Genomic DNA, 16828 nt, shown 5'->3' with positions numbered 1-16828 from the left:
CCCACAAAAGACAAGCCCTTATGTGACAACCCAGGTTCCTGGTTGTCACAGGGGCATTGCTTTCCTCACGGGGAGGGTGATGTCACGCTTTTAAGCGAGGAAGGATCTTCTTTATCAGGTACACACAAGCATGCAACATGTCTACACTCCAGGCCAGAAGGGGGAGCTCTGATCCAACGTGTGGGTGGCTTCCGAATATATATATTCTGCTCTGGAGGGAAAGTTAGTCAGTCTGTCAGAGAGACAGAGGAAATGGGCCGGGCAGGCACATGAGATGCTGCAGCTCCTGGAAAAGAGAAAGATGAACGGATTGTAGAGAGCGTGTAGGAGAAGTGAAGCACAGGAGACTGAGAAATGGGGAGAATAGCTGTGACTGAGCTACCTCCCTGCAGAGCACAGACACTGGTAGCCGGAAGACTGAGGTTGTGAGGGACTCCAAGACTCACAGCAGAAACCGGCAGGACAACTGGACTACATTTCACCTGTCCACCCTAACACCTGGAGACACAATGGCGCATAGAGCCCGGGCCGTGATAGAGATCCTGTAAAAAGGCTCGAGCCACCTGTCATACGGGTTAGTGTCCTACCTTCAAGGAGGTCAGAGAGAACAGTGAGGACCTTGACAGAAGCCACAGGCAGTGAAGGACTACACCACAGCACTAGAAGGAAGGCTTCTAACTCCACCTGGTAAAGGGGATTCCAGAATCGCTTCCAAGCTGGCCGAACCCTACCTGCACCTGTGATCTGGTGCCCTGGACTGTGGCTGCTTGAATTCATCAGTAAAGCAGGTAAAGAGACTGCAAACCTGTGTCCTCCTTTTCTTATTGCACCACCCATCATCTTCCTCCACTTCATCGGGAGCCCTGTGGACCCAATTTCACCTGTGGGAAGTTATACCATCTTAGCTGCCATAACATCACCCCAGAGGACCCCTTTAAGCAGCGTTGGTCCCCTCTGACCGAATACCACAGATGGCATCACGAACACAAACTTGGGAAAACAAACTTACTACAGTGTTTGATTCTCTCAACATAAAACTAAATTTGTCAGTAGGATTTATGACTTACTGCAGAATCTGATCCAGAGACAGTGAGGGCACCAGGCCTCTGATCTTGCTTGGATATTGGGACCATAAAACTTTCACACCACTAATCTAATCCAATTAAGGATTCAGTCTCTGAGCTCCGTTTGTTTGTTTATTCAAAGGTCCATTTATTATACCATGCATTTTCTTGTATATATATACATATATATATGTGTGTGTGTGTGTGTGTGTGTTTCTTCATAAACGTTGTTATTCCATGCCTGAGGAAAAGGCCTAAGAAGTCTCGAAAGCTTGCTTTGTAACACTTTTTTTTTGCTAGCCATTACAAGGTATCATAACTACAAGATTATCTTGTTTTTACAACTGAGAGCATTCTTTTTTCAACTGGCTAACACAGTACAAACCCATTTTTCGGATTTATTGGGCGTGTCTATCACCCTTCTACTGTAGTGTTATCCCCGACCTGACGAAAAGGCACAAAACCCACCTAATCTCTATTAATAAGTTAACGTAGTCAATAACCGAGTCTGTTACCAATAGGTATAGAAATATTTTCAAATCCGAGTTTAGAAGAACTATTGGTGTAGATGGTTCCTGCCCGGTTTAGGAATGAGAAATAGATAAGAATGCAATAAAGTGTTTAGAAAGGCAGGGGCTTTCCATAAATGAGTTAAACCAGTCTAGTCATATAAGGAGTTAGCTCCTCAGGAATTGTTTTGTAGTACAGGTATGTCAGGCCATCCAGGCCCCAGGGACATTCCCAAGGTCATATCTTTCAGAATCTGTTATCTCTTCCTGAGTAATTGGATTGTAAAGGGAGTTTACTGCCTCGGGAGGACAAGTGGTTTGAGATTATATATACAGTATATATGCACAAGTCCATGCCCTGCATGTTTTGTGACTGTTAGACCCCCCAAAAAGTCCGTGCATACCCAAGCACCTGATACAAACTCAAGTGGTGAGCACTTGCACTCAACACTGGCCATCATATCATCATCACTTTTTTTTTAACTTTTGAAAAAAACAATTATAACTCCAACCCTAATCTTAATCCCAATTCTAGCCATAAAACCAGCCCTAACACAACTCTAAGGCTACTTTCACACTAGCGTTTTTTTCAATACGTCGCAATGCGTCGTTTGGGGGAAAAAACGCATCCTGCAAAGTTGTCTGCAGGATGCGTTTTTGCCCCATAGACTAAAATTATCGGCGCATTGCGACGCATTGACACACGTCGCAACCGTCGTGCCGTGTTGTGGCGGACCGCCGGGAGCAAAAGATGTTACATGTAACGTTTTTTGCTGCCGACGGTCCGCTTTTTCCGACCGCGCATGCGCGGCCGGAACTCTGCCCCCACCTCCCCGCACCTCACAATGGGGCAGCGGATGCGCTGGAAAAATGCATCCGCTGCCCCCGTTGTGCGGCGCTTTCGCTGCTTGCATCGTTGCGCCGCAACGTCACATAGCGATGTGCAGTGCACGACGCAAGTGTGAGAGTAGTTTAACTGCAAAGAATGGAAAAAATATATATTTTTTCTATTTTATAATTTTTATCTAACTAGGGGGCTTGCAAAAGGGGATTTGATTAACTATTTTTTTTCTTTTGATCACTGTGAGAGAGTCTATCACAGTGATCAAAAGAAACCAATAGGAAAAATTCCTTATTGTTGCCGGTTGATTTCTTTAACAATACCAGCTGGCAGATCACGGCTGGTGCACTGCACAGGCGCCCGCCATTTTGTCCCGGAAGTTGACGCGGAGGATCGGGGAATGGAGTAGGAGAGACCGGGGAATGGTGGAGGTATCGGGGGACTCAGGGGACCCATTCTCTCTTCTCTAATATCTTAGATCTTCTTAGAGGAGAGGGAAATTAATTTTTAATCATACTTTTTTATGTGATCGTTGTTATTTGGTGAATAACGGCGATCACGTGACTGGGGACCGCAAAATAAAATGGCCCTGATCATGTTCTCCAAAGTCTCAGCTACCCTTGGAGATTTTCCAACGCTAGGGGCGCTATTCCCTTATTTCTCAGCGCCATTAAAAAGCGGCAGTGAGGAATAAGTACCCTTAATTGCCGCCATGAAAAGGTGTATTGTGGCCGTTAAGGGGTTAAAATTGCTAATCCTCCTCTTTAGTTATTATTAATGGCTGAGAAAGCAATGGGAAAGTGATTGGCTGCGAACTTGGGCCTTCAATTCCTGTAAATCAAATCTTCTTTTCCTAGGGGAATTTAGATCTCTTACATTAAGGGATATCATACGAGTCATGGTTATTGTCTGATGGGTGTAAGCCGCACTTGACAGTTTGTTACTCACTCGTTTGACACAGTTCTAGACCTGTCTCACGCATGGATTTTCTTCGTAGACAGCTTTATACTGGGCACTCCCAGGAATCCACCTTCTTCAGATGAAGGATATGAATTGGATGGTATAAAGTAAACCCTAGACTATCTTGTCAGAGGCAGGAGCCCAGGACTGTCTTTGATTGGCGTAACTTGAGAATGGCTCAAAACACAGTACTAACATATCCAGTAGTACCAGATAGTACTAAAGGAAAGAAACTAAGGGGAACAACAATCCCAAGGCACTCAGAAGGAGTTATTAGTGAAGTCCGACACTAGATAGTGTAAGTTCAGCAAGTTCTAGGGAAAGTGACGTTCCGCTGGTCTCCCCTGTCTTCCAGACCCCTCAGACCCCTTCTTCCTTTTTTGATTCCAGACAGGAAGGGATGCCTCTGAGGGTAATGGAGACACCCAATCCGAGATCTTAGGGAGAAGCAATCCCAAAGCATCACAGAATGCTGGTAGGTCCTCCAAGGAACCAGTGTCGAAGATATTCCATCTCGGCGGGCAGTTAGGACAAAAGGAAAACCCCATCTGTAGAGAATTCTCTTATCCATCAGGATTTTTAGTATGGATTTAAGGTATCTCTCTTTTGGAGGGTTGTACGGGATAAATCAGGGAACAACTGGATAAGTGCCCAAGTAGGTTATATTCCTCTGCAACCTGGCCCTTGTCATTATCTTTTCTTTAGTCTCGCAGTCATGCAAGCAGTAAATAATGTCACAAGAACCTTTAGGCTGCAGGGTTTGGTGCACTCTGCAAAACTTGACTGGCATCGAAGGAGGGTCCTCCAGGATTGAATTGAAGAATTGAAGGATTGAACCTGAAGACCCACCTCTTCAGACAAGCCTACAACCTGCAGTAACCACCGATCGACCAAACCGCTGCATGACCATCTCTACCCTCACCTACTGTATTTTCACCCATCCCTTGTAGATTGTGACCCTTCGCGGGCAGGGTCCTCTCTCCTCCTGTACCAGTTATGACTTGTATTGTTTAAAGTTATTGTACTTGTTTTTATTATGTATACCCCTCCTCACATGTAAAGCGCCATGGAATAAATGGCGCTATAACAATAAAAAATAATAATAATAATAATAAGAGGGTTTGTAGCAGTAGTTTAGGGTTTTCCTGTCCACTTGAATCTGTAATGCTCAGTAGTCAGTACTCATATATTGAACCTCCTGCCCCTGTTAGCAAGGTCCTCTAGTTGGGCATGCAGATCTTTTACAGCCTTCTGTTGTGAGAGCATTAGTTGAGGGAGGTCTGTCACATGGGATCTAGTGGTGTCATGTGCAGATCCTGCCTTACACATGCTAATCCCATTTTTCAAGCATCTTTGACCTAATTTATTAAGATTTTAAAGTCCTCATTAGAATTGAAGTGTATGATGAGTTTCCTCCATGCTGAACATGATGTGGGAGGATAATGAGCTAGCCATTCATTATCAGAGTAGTAATCCAGAGATTCACTCCGTCTCTCTGTAATATTGATGTGTCCCTTTTAAAACCAACGACTCTTTTGTGTCCCAATTTTCCTGAACTCTTTTTGAAGGGGTTCTCCCTGGTCTGGGTGGGTGTGCAAGTTGAAGCCCAGGGGTTTGTTGCTGCAGAGTGGGGGGAAGGGAGTCCTGATGTCTGCCTACGGCAGTGTCTATGTGGTCATCTTGTGCACTGTCCTGGAGGATTGGGCCTTATGTTCCTGGGCCAGATAATGTCTGCAGGGAATCTTCATGTACGTTACCATTGAAATGCTTAGGGTCACTTAGAAATTTCCTTATTTTTTAAAGAAAAGAACAGTTTTTTTCAATGAAGCTAAAATTCAATGATTCAGAAATACACTCTCTACATTGTTAATGTGGTAAATAACTATTCTTGCTGCAAACGTCTGGTTTGTAATATATTATCTTCATAGGTGTATAGAGGCCCCTTTCCAACAACCATCTCTCCAGTGTTCTTATGGTACTTTGTGTTTGCTAACTGTGTAAGGAGGCTAATGGATTGTTAGAATACCCTTGAAAACCCTTGTGCAAGTATGTTAGCACAGCTGAAAACAGTTTGGCTGATTAGAGAAGCTATAAACCTGACCTTCTTTTGAGCTAGTTGAGAATCAGGAGCATTACATTTGTTGGTTCCATTAAACTCTCAACATGGCCAGAAAAAGAGAACTCTCATGTGAAACTTGACAGTCTATTCTTGTTCTTAAAAATGAAGGCTATTCCATGTGAGAAATTACCAAGAAACTGAAGATTTCCTACAACGGCGTGTACTACTCCCTTCAGAGGAGAGCACAAACAGGCTCTAACCAGAGTAGAAAGAGAAGTGGGAGGCCCCGCTGCACAACTGAGCAACAACACAAGTACTTTAGAGTCTATAGTTTGAGAAATCAACAACTTACAGGTCCTCAACTGGCAGTTTCATTAAATAGTACACGCAAAACGCCAGTGTCAACATCAACAGTGAAGAGGTGACTCCGGGATGCTGGCCTTCAGGGCAGAGTGGCAAAGAAAAACCATATCTGAAACTGGTTAATAAAAGGAAAAGATTAATATGGGCAAAAGAACACAGACATTGGACAGAGGAAGATCGGAAAAAAAGTGTTATGGACAGACGAATCCAAGTTTGAGGTGTTTGGATCACACAGAAGAACATTTGTGAGACGCAGAACAACTGAAAAGATGCTGGAAGAGTGACGGACGCCATCTGTTAAGCATGGTGGAGGTAATGTGATGGTCTGGGGTTGCTTTGGTGCTGCTAAAGTGGGAGATTTGTACAAGGTAAAGGGATTTTGAATAAGGAAGGCTATCACTCCATTTTGCAACGCCGTGCCATACCCTGTGGACAGCGCTTAATTGGAGCCAATTTCATCCTACAACAGGACAATGACCCAAAGCACACCTCCAAATTATGCAAGGACTATTTAGGGAAGAAGCAGCCAGCTGGTACTCTATCTGTAATGGAGTGGCCAGCTGCAAAGGGAGCATTCTTTGACAAAAGCAAAGTTTGAAGGAGAAAATTATTATTTCAATGAAAATCTTTTTTTCGAACCTTGTCAATGTCTGGACTAGATTTTCAATTCATTTGGCAACTCATTTGATTAATAAAAGTATGAGTTTTCATGTAAAACACAATTGTCTGGGTGACCCTAAACTTTTGAACGGTAGTGTATGTGCTGGCCTAGGTCACCCTTTCCAGGCTCTATCTATCGGCAAGAGAGGGTTAACATTTCCCCACCTCAAGGCCTCCTGTCTCCTTGTGCAGAGCTGCAGATTCAGTGTTGGGCCAAGATGGCACCGAATCACTGAAGCCCATTGGCTCCTTGAACAGGTCTGCATCCAGGGCTGTCACTGGAGCGGCCACCACTGGTCCCAAATGTGCAGGGATCGTAACTCTCCGGGGACCTATCGGGAGAGAGCGGTAGAGCCGCGTACTTCTAAATGCCTGGAAGGAGCTTCCCTAAATTGTGTCCTCCTAGCTCGGCATCCTGATCTTGGCCCCTTTGCATGCATTTTTTTTACTTGCGATTTTATCGTGTTTTTCAATCTGCGTTTTTTATCTATTTTGGCATGTCATGCTCGAAATAAAACTGCTTTGTTGTGGAAACGTGCTGTTACTTTGCTTTGATAAAACTTTATAGATAAAGTCATGTGAGGATTACCTGTGGGTTTTCATTCATCTATGGATTTTTTTCAACTCATTCAATTCTTTGTGAAAAATCTGCAGTTAAAAAATATTTTTAACACAAGATGAATTAACATGTTATGGATTTAATCCTATCTAATTCGCCAGAATTGTAAGATGCTGCATTTTTGGGGGGCAATGAAAATATGCAGTGTCAAAAACTCACCAAATAATTATTATGAGAACTTAGCCTAATAATGCATGCTGTCATTTTTTTTTCCATACGGGCCCCCCGGATGGGATAGAAAATCATCCATGGGCACTGGCACACTGACTCACTGAGGTCAGTGTCGCAAGCAAAGCCAGACATCAGGAGCCGCAGCAAGACTTGACAGTGGGCCCAGGGAAGGAGTTTACAGCTAGCTTTATTTCTTTCTAATAATCTGTAGCCAGAGATTAAAGGGGTTGTCCGACCTTGGGTTACAAATCTGTAGTCTGAACTGAGAGGATTCTCTGGTACCAGGAGTGGGCTGCTATGTGACCACAAGTATACGATTTGCATACTTCCGGCCACATTCCAACTAGACATATACAGCCGAGCACGTCTAGTAAGCATGTGACCATACGTATGCAAATTTCATACTTGTGGTCACGTGGCCGATGCTGGCACCAGAGAATCCTCATAACGTGGAGTGCACGGATTCTCAAGTCTGCAGTCACATAGAGTGACTGCAGACTTGAAACCTAAGGCTGGACAACCTCTTTAACTTTAATGAAACTTTTAATAATTTAAAGAGGTTGTACACTACTTTGTCATTAATTACTTATCTTTATTCAAATAATAGGAGGCAGATGTGCAATACTAGGCCGCGACCACTTTCAGTAGACTGAGCAGCTCCGTAACTGAGCAATTTCTGCCGCCGTTGGCGCTGAGAACAGCTGATCTGTGGGAGTGCCAGGTGTCGCACCCCCACCGATCAGACATTGATGACCTATCCTAAAAATATGTCAATGTTAAAATAGTGGTCAACCCCTTTAATTATCAACTTTTAGCTAAGTTCTCTTCCTAAAAACAGAATGGCCAGGGACTTGCATTTTGTCCAGGAGACCAAAGCCACCATTTACTAAGCTAAATCTAGCACAAAAAAAAAAAAGCTTTAAAAAATTTGTGGGTTCCTACTTCACCAAATGTCCATCCATACCAGCTCACTCAACAACTTAGAAAACTGATATTTATATTATAGTAGTTACAAATAAACACATATAAATAAAACACTGTGATGTGACCAAGCCCAAAACAGGCCTTTCAAATGCTACAAGGGCATTAATACATAAGGTCATTAGTTCCAACAAATTCGACCTTGTCGTTATCACAGTGTTTACTTTACGAGTGATGATGATAAAATCCCTCAGATGCTGTTGCCATTGAGTAGAAAAGTTTGGCTTATAATTCTAATTTATTTTCCTTCAATCCAATCAGTAGCAGAACAGGTGAGAAAATTCTTGGCCCTATGAACTTATTGGCAGTGGTGTAACTAAAGTCCGATGCCCTCCCTCCCTGCATGTTAGTCAGATGTGTGGGCTCTTGTAGTGTTCTAGATCCTATAATGACAAACAAGTTGCCCCTTCTCCCTTCATTATAAAGTTATGTCCCCAATCCAGTGCCCCTTCCAGGTATACATGTCAGTCTATCCTGGGTCCATTCCACTTATATATGTCCCCCATCCTGGGCCATTTCCAGGTATATATGTCCCCCATCCTAGTATATATGTCCCCCTTCTTGGTATATATGTCTCATCCTAGAATGTATGTCCCCCATCCTGGGCTCTTTCTTGGTATATATGTCCCCCACCCTGGTATGTATTTCCTCCTTCCTGGTATATATGTCCCCCTTCCTGGGTCAATTCTTGGTATATTTGTCCCCCAACCTGGATTATATGTCCTTAGGCCTTTTCCTGGTATATATGTCCCCCATCCTGGATTATATGTCCTTAGGCCTTTTCCTGCTATATTTGTCCCCCATCCTGGTATGCTTTTCATCCTTCTTGGTATATACTGTATGTCCCCACCCTGGTATATATGCCCCCCATCCTGGGCCACTTCCTGGTATATATGTCCCCCTTCTTGGTATGTATGCCCCCAATCCTGGTATATATGTCCCTCTATCATAGGCCCCTTTCTGTTATATATGTCCCCCATCCTGGGCCACTTCCTGGTATATATTTTCCCCATCCTGGTTTATATGTCCTCAATCTTATGTCCCTCATCCAGGTATGTATGTCACCCTTCTTGGTATACATGCCCCCCATCCTGGGCCTCTTCCTGGTATATATGCCCCCCTTCTTGGTATGTATGTCCCCAATCCTTGTATACATGTCCTCCCAACATAGGCCACTTTCTGTTATATATGTCCTCCATCTTGAAATACATGTCCCCCATCCTTGGATGCACATCCAGTTGAAGTACACATTGGTGCCAGCGAGATTCCCTTCTGCACGGGCCCAGTCGGGGTTGTACCATTACAATGACCCTTGCTTATTGGACAGGAGGTAATGTACCCGACTCACCCAAGTTCTCCATGAACTTATCCAACTCTAACCCAAACAAGAGATTGGTGTCTACCATGGCTAGACAGACGGCTCTTCTGGCAATGGAAAAAGCCATGGGCTTGGTTTCACTACATCACATTACAGTATTGGAAAAAAGGGAAATAAACTACAGCAAAATAAAAAATAATAACAGCATAAGTATAATAAGTATGTAATGTTGGGTTGTCTCAGAAATGCTCAAAAAATAAGCAACTTTGCAATTTACTTCTTATTAATAATCCTTTCTGTTCTCAATAGTAAGGCCGGCTTCACACTTGCGAGTTTTACGGACGTAAGAGCGCAGAAACTACGTCCGTAAAACTCGCAAAAAATACGGCACAATTATTCTCTATGCCTCTGCTCCTATCTGCCGTATTTTACTGATCAGTATTATACGGCTTTCTACGGCCGTACAAAATCGCAGCATGCTGCGTTTGTCACCGTACTGCGCAAGAAATACGCCAATGAAAGTCTATGGAAGCGTGAAAAATACGGATTACACACGGACAAGCAGTGTGACTTGCGAGAAATACGTAGCGCTGTTAGAGAGAAAAGCCGGCAATTCAGTGCGGTGTACAGTAAAATCACACTGACAGGTTACAGTAGAATAGGTAGAATAAATGTGTACACATAGAATAGGTATATATATATATATATATATATATATGTCAGTGAGACACATATGTATATATATTATTATTTATTCCAGCGCTATACAGCTTGAAAGCCGGTATACCGCTATAGAAATGATCCATGTGTCCCAAAAAGAAAAATATATATATATATATATATATATATATATATATATATATGTCAGTAGACACATATATGTATATATATTACTATTTTTTCCAGCGCTATACAGCTTGAAAGCCGGTAATTCAATTACCGGCTTTTTCTTTCTCCTTCCTAAAACCCGACATGATTTGAGACATGGTTTACATACAGTAAACCATGTCTTCTCTCCATTTTTTTTGCAGATTCCACACTACTGTTAGTAGTGTGTATCTGCAAAATTTGGCCGTTCTAGCTCTTAAAATAAAGGGTTAAATGGCAGAAAAAATTGGCGTGGGCTCCCGCGCAATTTTCTCCGCCAGAGTAGTAAAGCCAGTGACTGAGGGCAGATATTAATAGCCTGGAGAGGGTCCATGGTTATTGGCTCCCCCCTGGCTAAAAATATCTGCCCCCAGCCACCCCAGAACAGGCACATCTGGAAGATGCGCCTATTCTGGCACTTGGCCACTCTCTTCCCATTCCCGTGTAGCGGTGGGATATGGGGTAATGAAGGGTTAATGCCACCTTGCTATTGTAAGGTGACATTAAGCCAGATTAATAATGGAGAGGCGTCAATTATGACACCTATCCATTATTAATCCAATTGTAGTAAAGGGTTAAATAAAACACAAACACATTATTTAAAATTATTTTAATGAAATAAAAACAATGGTTGTTGGAGTATTTTATTCTACGCCCAATCCAGTCACTGAAGACCCTCGTTCTGTGAAAGAAAAAACATAATAAACCAACAATATACTTACCCTCCGCAGATCTGTAACGTCCAACGATGTAAATCCTTCTGAAGGGGTTAAAACATTTTGCAGCAAGGAGCTTTGCTAATGCAATGCTACTCCTCGCTGCAAAACCCCGGGGAATGAGTCTAAATATAGATCAATGAGCTATATTTAGCTTCATTTGCGGTGAGGCGCCCTCTGCTGGATGTTCATAGATCGTGGGAACTTTCCTTACAATAGCAAGGTGGCATTAACCCTTCATTACCCCATATCCCACCGCTACACGGGAATGGGAAGAGAGTGGCCAAGTGCCAGAATAGGCGCATCTTCCAGATGTGCCTTTTCTGGGGTGGCTGGGGGCAGATATTTTTAGCCAGGGGGGGCCAATAACCGTGGACCCTCTCCAGGCTATTAATATCTGCCCTCAGTCACTGGCTTTACTACTCTGGTGGAGAAAATTGCGCGGGAGCCCACGCCAATTTTTTCTGCCATTTAACCCTTTATTTTAAGAGCTAGAACGGCCAAATTTTGCAGATACACACTACTGACATTAGTAGTGTGGAATCTGCAAAAAAAATGGAGAGAAGACATGGTTTACTGTATGTAAACCATGTCTCAAATCATGTCGGGTTTTAGGAAGGAGAAAGAAAAAGCCGGTAATTGAATTACCGGCTTTCAAGCTGTCTAGCGCTGGAAAAAATAGTAATATATATACATATATGTGTCTACTGACATATATATATATATATATATATATATAGACAGTATATATATATTTTTTTTCTTTTTGGGACACATGGATCACTTCTATAGCGGTATGTTGGTTTTGCTAGCCTGCGAGAAAACCACGCAGTACGGATGCCATACGGATTACATACGGAGGATGCCATGCGCAAAAAACGCTGACACACCCTGCCTACGGAGGAGCTACGGACCACTATTTTCGGGACATTTCAGCGTATTACGGCCGTAATATACGGACCGTATTTTCATACGCTGAGTGTGAAGCCGGCCTAAAGGGAATTATAATTTTATAGAGGACATCTTGTTGCGTAGGTTACCGGCCACCTCTGCAGTCCAAGGAGCGAGCAGCATGATCAGCTGTCTGCTTGAGCCACTCTGAAGCTGGCCCAATTACTGGCACCCTTTGAACTTCTCCCTTGCAACAAAGTGGCCTAAAATAAAAAATCCCCCTGTTCTTGAGAACGGAGAGGGATCTTAATAAAAAATAAATTGCAAAGTTGCATGTTTTTATAACCACCCTTAAAAAGAAGCTAAAAAGAAGCTGTGATTTTTACTATATGCACAAGTGATCAGATAATTTCAGCCTTAAGTCCCCTAAAGGGACTAAGAAGTACAGTAAAAAGTTAAAAAAAGTTTTAAAAAAATATATAAAATATAAAAAACCTATAAAAGTTCAAATCACCCCACTTTCCCCCCATTAAAAATAAAGATAATAAAAAAATTAAAGAACTACTCATATGTAGTATCGCCACGTTCAGAAAAATCCAATCTAGCAAAATATAAAAATATTTAACCTGATCAGTAAACAATATAAACAGTAAAACTTCAAGAAAGACAAGTTTTCGGGGGTTTTTTATTGCTGCAATGCAACAAAAAATGCTGTAACAAACTGTGAAAGCATTGCATGTATCCCAAAGTAGTGCCCATAAAAACTATGTCTCGCCCCATAAAATAAATAAGCTATCACTTAGCTCCATTGACCAAAAAATGAAAACGTTATGGATCTTGGAAAAAGGCGACACAACACCCAAAATTGTTTTTTACTTTTCTGATTTTTTTTCACCACTAAAATAATTTTTTTTAAATGGATTATGTTTGGTATCACCGCAATCGTACTGATGAGCAGAAGCATATTGTGAGGTCATTTACCACATAATGTACATTGTAAAAACAAATCACAAAAAAATCTATGCTGAAAATGCTTTTTTTCACAATTTCTCCCCACTTGGAATTTTTTTTCCCATTTTCTAGTACACTATGTGGCAAAATGAATGGTGTCCCGCAACTCATTCCGCAAAAAAACAAATGATCATATCTCTATTTGTACCGAAAAATAAAAAAAAGTTATGGCTCGGGGAAGAAGGGGGAAGGTAAAACTGAACACACAAATAATGGAAATCGGCCCCATCTTCAAGGTTTTTGTTCACACTTCTGGGTACTGAAGCTTGATGTTTGGAGCCACTATGGACTGGTGGAATGGAACATGCGGTGTCAGAAGTTAAATGGGTTGTCCACTGGTTGTCACTTCTGGGCCCCTTTTAAAATAAGAACAAGGGATACTCACCTCTCATTTCGGCGCTGTTTCTGCAATGTTCGTGCAGATAATCCTCACATGAATTATTGTATCACAAGACTGCTGCTGCTGGATCAACTATTTTGTCAAAGCGCATGTCGCTGTGATGGAATATTGATGAGCCGCAGCGGCTGAGGACATGTGATACTACAATGCAACAAGACCCACCAGGAATAGTGACAACATTGCCGCTAACAACTCAAGGCAATTCGCTTTTTTGCTTTGGAGGTGGTTGTGGTCTTTACCTCTTGGCCCACGGTGCGGCTGCACAGGTTGCACCAATGATACTGTAATTCCGCCTCTGGATGTCTCCCACAATCCAAACCACGTTTGCTCCTCCATAGGCTCATGTCTCTCCAAACGGTCTTGCAGACCCCCCTCAAGGCTAAAAGAACATTTAGGTCTCAAAGCTCTACTATCTGTCCTCTCCTACATTTAGACTTTCTAATCTTGGCTGCAATGTGTTGATGGTCCCAAGAATGCACATCAAATGATCTACTTTGCAACATCTCCATAGGTTCCTTCTTGGTAAATTCAACCTTCAGCTCAGCTCGTCAGTCTTCCAGACTTCATCCAGATAAACAAGCTGCATCCAGTTCACGGACACACCACTAATTGAGAAGACAAGGGCTAACTGCAGCACCCCAGGTAACCGGTTGCTGCAGTGATGTTGCTTTTCTTCAGGGAAGGTAATGTCATGCTCAGAGGCAATGGAGTTCTCTTCACCATTTAAAGCACACACATGCAACACTTTCTGAATCCAGGCCAGGAGGGGGAGCTCAAGACCCGGATTCAGGGGAGCTTGCCTAATCTATATGTATCCTGACCTGGAGGAGGAGCTAGTCAGTTGGTCCTGGGAGACCAAGCAGGCTAGTTGGAGAGAGAGACTGAAGTGGAAGGATGTCTGGAGCAGATGTGAGAGGCCTGGCAGCCATGGGGGAGCTGCGGCCTCTGAAGGGACAGATAACCCGGAAGGGTTGGATGTGGAGTAGCCGAAAGGGAAGTAGCAAAGGAGAGGAACTCAGCTCAGAGGTGAACAGCGATAGGACACCCTCAGAGCCATAGCGCAGAAGCCGGGTACTGGGAGCCCGAGGCTTTAGTGGAACTGTGCGACACTTGGCAGAACCGGAGGGCATAAGATCATACAGACATTGTCCACACCACACCTGAGACGCAGCAGCTCCTGAGGAGCCTGGGGCATGATAGAGTCCCTGTAAAAAGGCTCAAGCTGCCCGTCATGCAGGTACCTGTCTTAGGACAGGGGGAAAAGAGGACTCTACCGGAATCTTCAGGGAGCAGGGACCTCACCTTTAACGGCGCTAGTTGGAACGGCTCACGGACCTCTACTGGAACAAAGGAACCCTCCATTGCCTCTGAGCCAGCCGAACCACCATCATCCGTGCCTGGAACCCTGGACTGTGGCCTGCCAACTACAGTAAACCAGGTAAAGACTTACAACTTGTCTCCTCCATTTATTCATCGGCACATACCATCATCTTGGCCACACACCATAGGACCCCTGGGGACCCCGCTACACCTGTGGGAAGTGTAACACCTGTGCTGCCACATCCAGGGGACCCCTTCAATGCAGCGTCGGTCCCACTACTGATCGAACACCACAGATGGCGTCACGACAGGCTCATAAACATTTTCCCCTTTAAAGACCGTTCCCCTTTAGCGTTGAGCCCTAGGGCCACAGACTGGGTCGCAGCCACCGTGATATCCCCCTTGAGACCGGACCCAGTACCGAGTACCCCACTGCCCTGGCTGGGCGACTCATAACTATCTCACAAGCTAATTGCAGATCTTCCAGGTGCCACCTGCAGACAATCCAGAAACTCTTGTAGAGATTCAAGCTTCCCAGCAGCGAACAGGGGTACACACAGACTCTTGGTTCCGGTGCAAAATAGTCTTTGCTTTATTATATCTCATAAACTTTCAGGGTAAATTAGTCACTGCAACAGCTTCAGGCATAATCTGTTTACAATTAGAGGTCACACTCCAGGTCCACTACCTCAGACACTTGAGCCAAGTCAGCTGCTTTTTGTAGGAGCAACAAAGTCCAGACTGGAGTTATGTGAGTGATCATTCCCACAAGCTCTTCTGATCACTCCGAAAATCTAGACTCAAAATCCGGTCTTATTCTAAACTTCTCAGTGACCGATTCTTGCTGGAACACTTATCTCTACGATGTACATCACCGAGTCTAGCCACCTCAGTGACACATATCTCATGTCCAGGACTTTAAGACCACACTCTTCTCTTGGCAGCAAACCACTCTTTTTCCATCAGCTCCTTTCCATCTCCCTGGAGACCTCACCTATAAAAAAAACTTTTAATAGCATAGAATGGTCTAAAGATAAGCTTCAAAATTGGTGGAAAATTTCAAACCAAAAAAAATATCAGTAGAGAAAAAAGGGGGCTATAAATGTCAGTAAGCCATCAATTGACAGTTAGTGACGAGGTCTCATGCAACATCATAATGTTGTGGGGCCTAGTAAAAGCCAGAGGCAGCCATTATGTGGGGATGCCGGCTGCAGAAGTGAGTTCTGCCCTATTTTTGTTGCTTAGGAGGACCGGACTGGAAGCAAAAATCTTTTTGCTAAGTTCTAAGAATAGAGGGACGCTTGTTGATAGCCAAATGTCGGGAAGAGTCAAGAGATCCCATGCTCAGGCAGCGCCCAACATTCGGCTATCAACAAGTGGCTCTCCCACAGCAGCGGACACTGGAGAACCATGGTCCTGAGCGTCAGCCTACAGCTACTGGGAAGTGTCATCATCCCAGCCATGCTTTTCTTAAAGTGCACCTTACTCCTCCACAACCTCCCAAATTTAAACCAAAATTCCCCTTCTTTATCAGAGCTGGTCCCCGAGATTATTCCACAAGACAGTGCCCCCACTTTTTTTTCTTTTGCTTAATTCTAGTAACTTCTACTATTAAATCTATTCTCCAGTGTTGCTTGTCACGTCTCATTTCCCATTTTGTTCCAACTGCATTACACTGTAAGGTAAAAGCTGAAAGTATCTCTGTGTACACAAAATGTTAGTGATTAATAGTAATCGTGTGCAAACCAGGGATTGGTAACGAAAGAAAACCACGCCTGATAACGAGCCCACGGCAATGTGTACATACAGGAAGGTTCTGTCAGGACACATATAATAAAAAGACATTAACCATCCAAATCAGACGTTTTATTAAGTGTGAGTCAAATGATGTGTCATATATAAAAGCTAATGCAGACTAAGTGGCTGCTTACAGTGAAAAAGCAGTTTATTCTTTCTTGTAACGTTCTCGAGCAATGGCCACTTGATGGACGAATGATTTGTAGGAAGATCGATCTTGTGTAAGCCTAGATAGCTCTGCCAAGGTCTTGACCATCATCTTGATTGTATCAAGCCATTGG

The sequence above is a fragment of the Ranitomeya imitator genome, chromosome 9 (genome assembly GCF_032444005.1).
Source record: "Ranitomeya imitator isolate aRanImi1 chromosome 9, aRanImi1.pri, whole genome shotgun sequence".
NCBI classification, from domain to species: Eukaryota; Metazoa; Chordata; class Amphibia; order Anura; family Dendrobatidae; genus Ranitomeya; species Ranitomeya imitator.
This window is presented reverse-complemented; position numbering follows the sequence as displayed.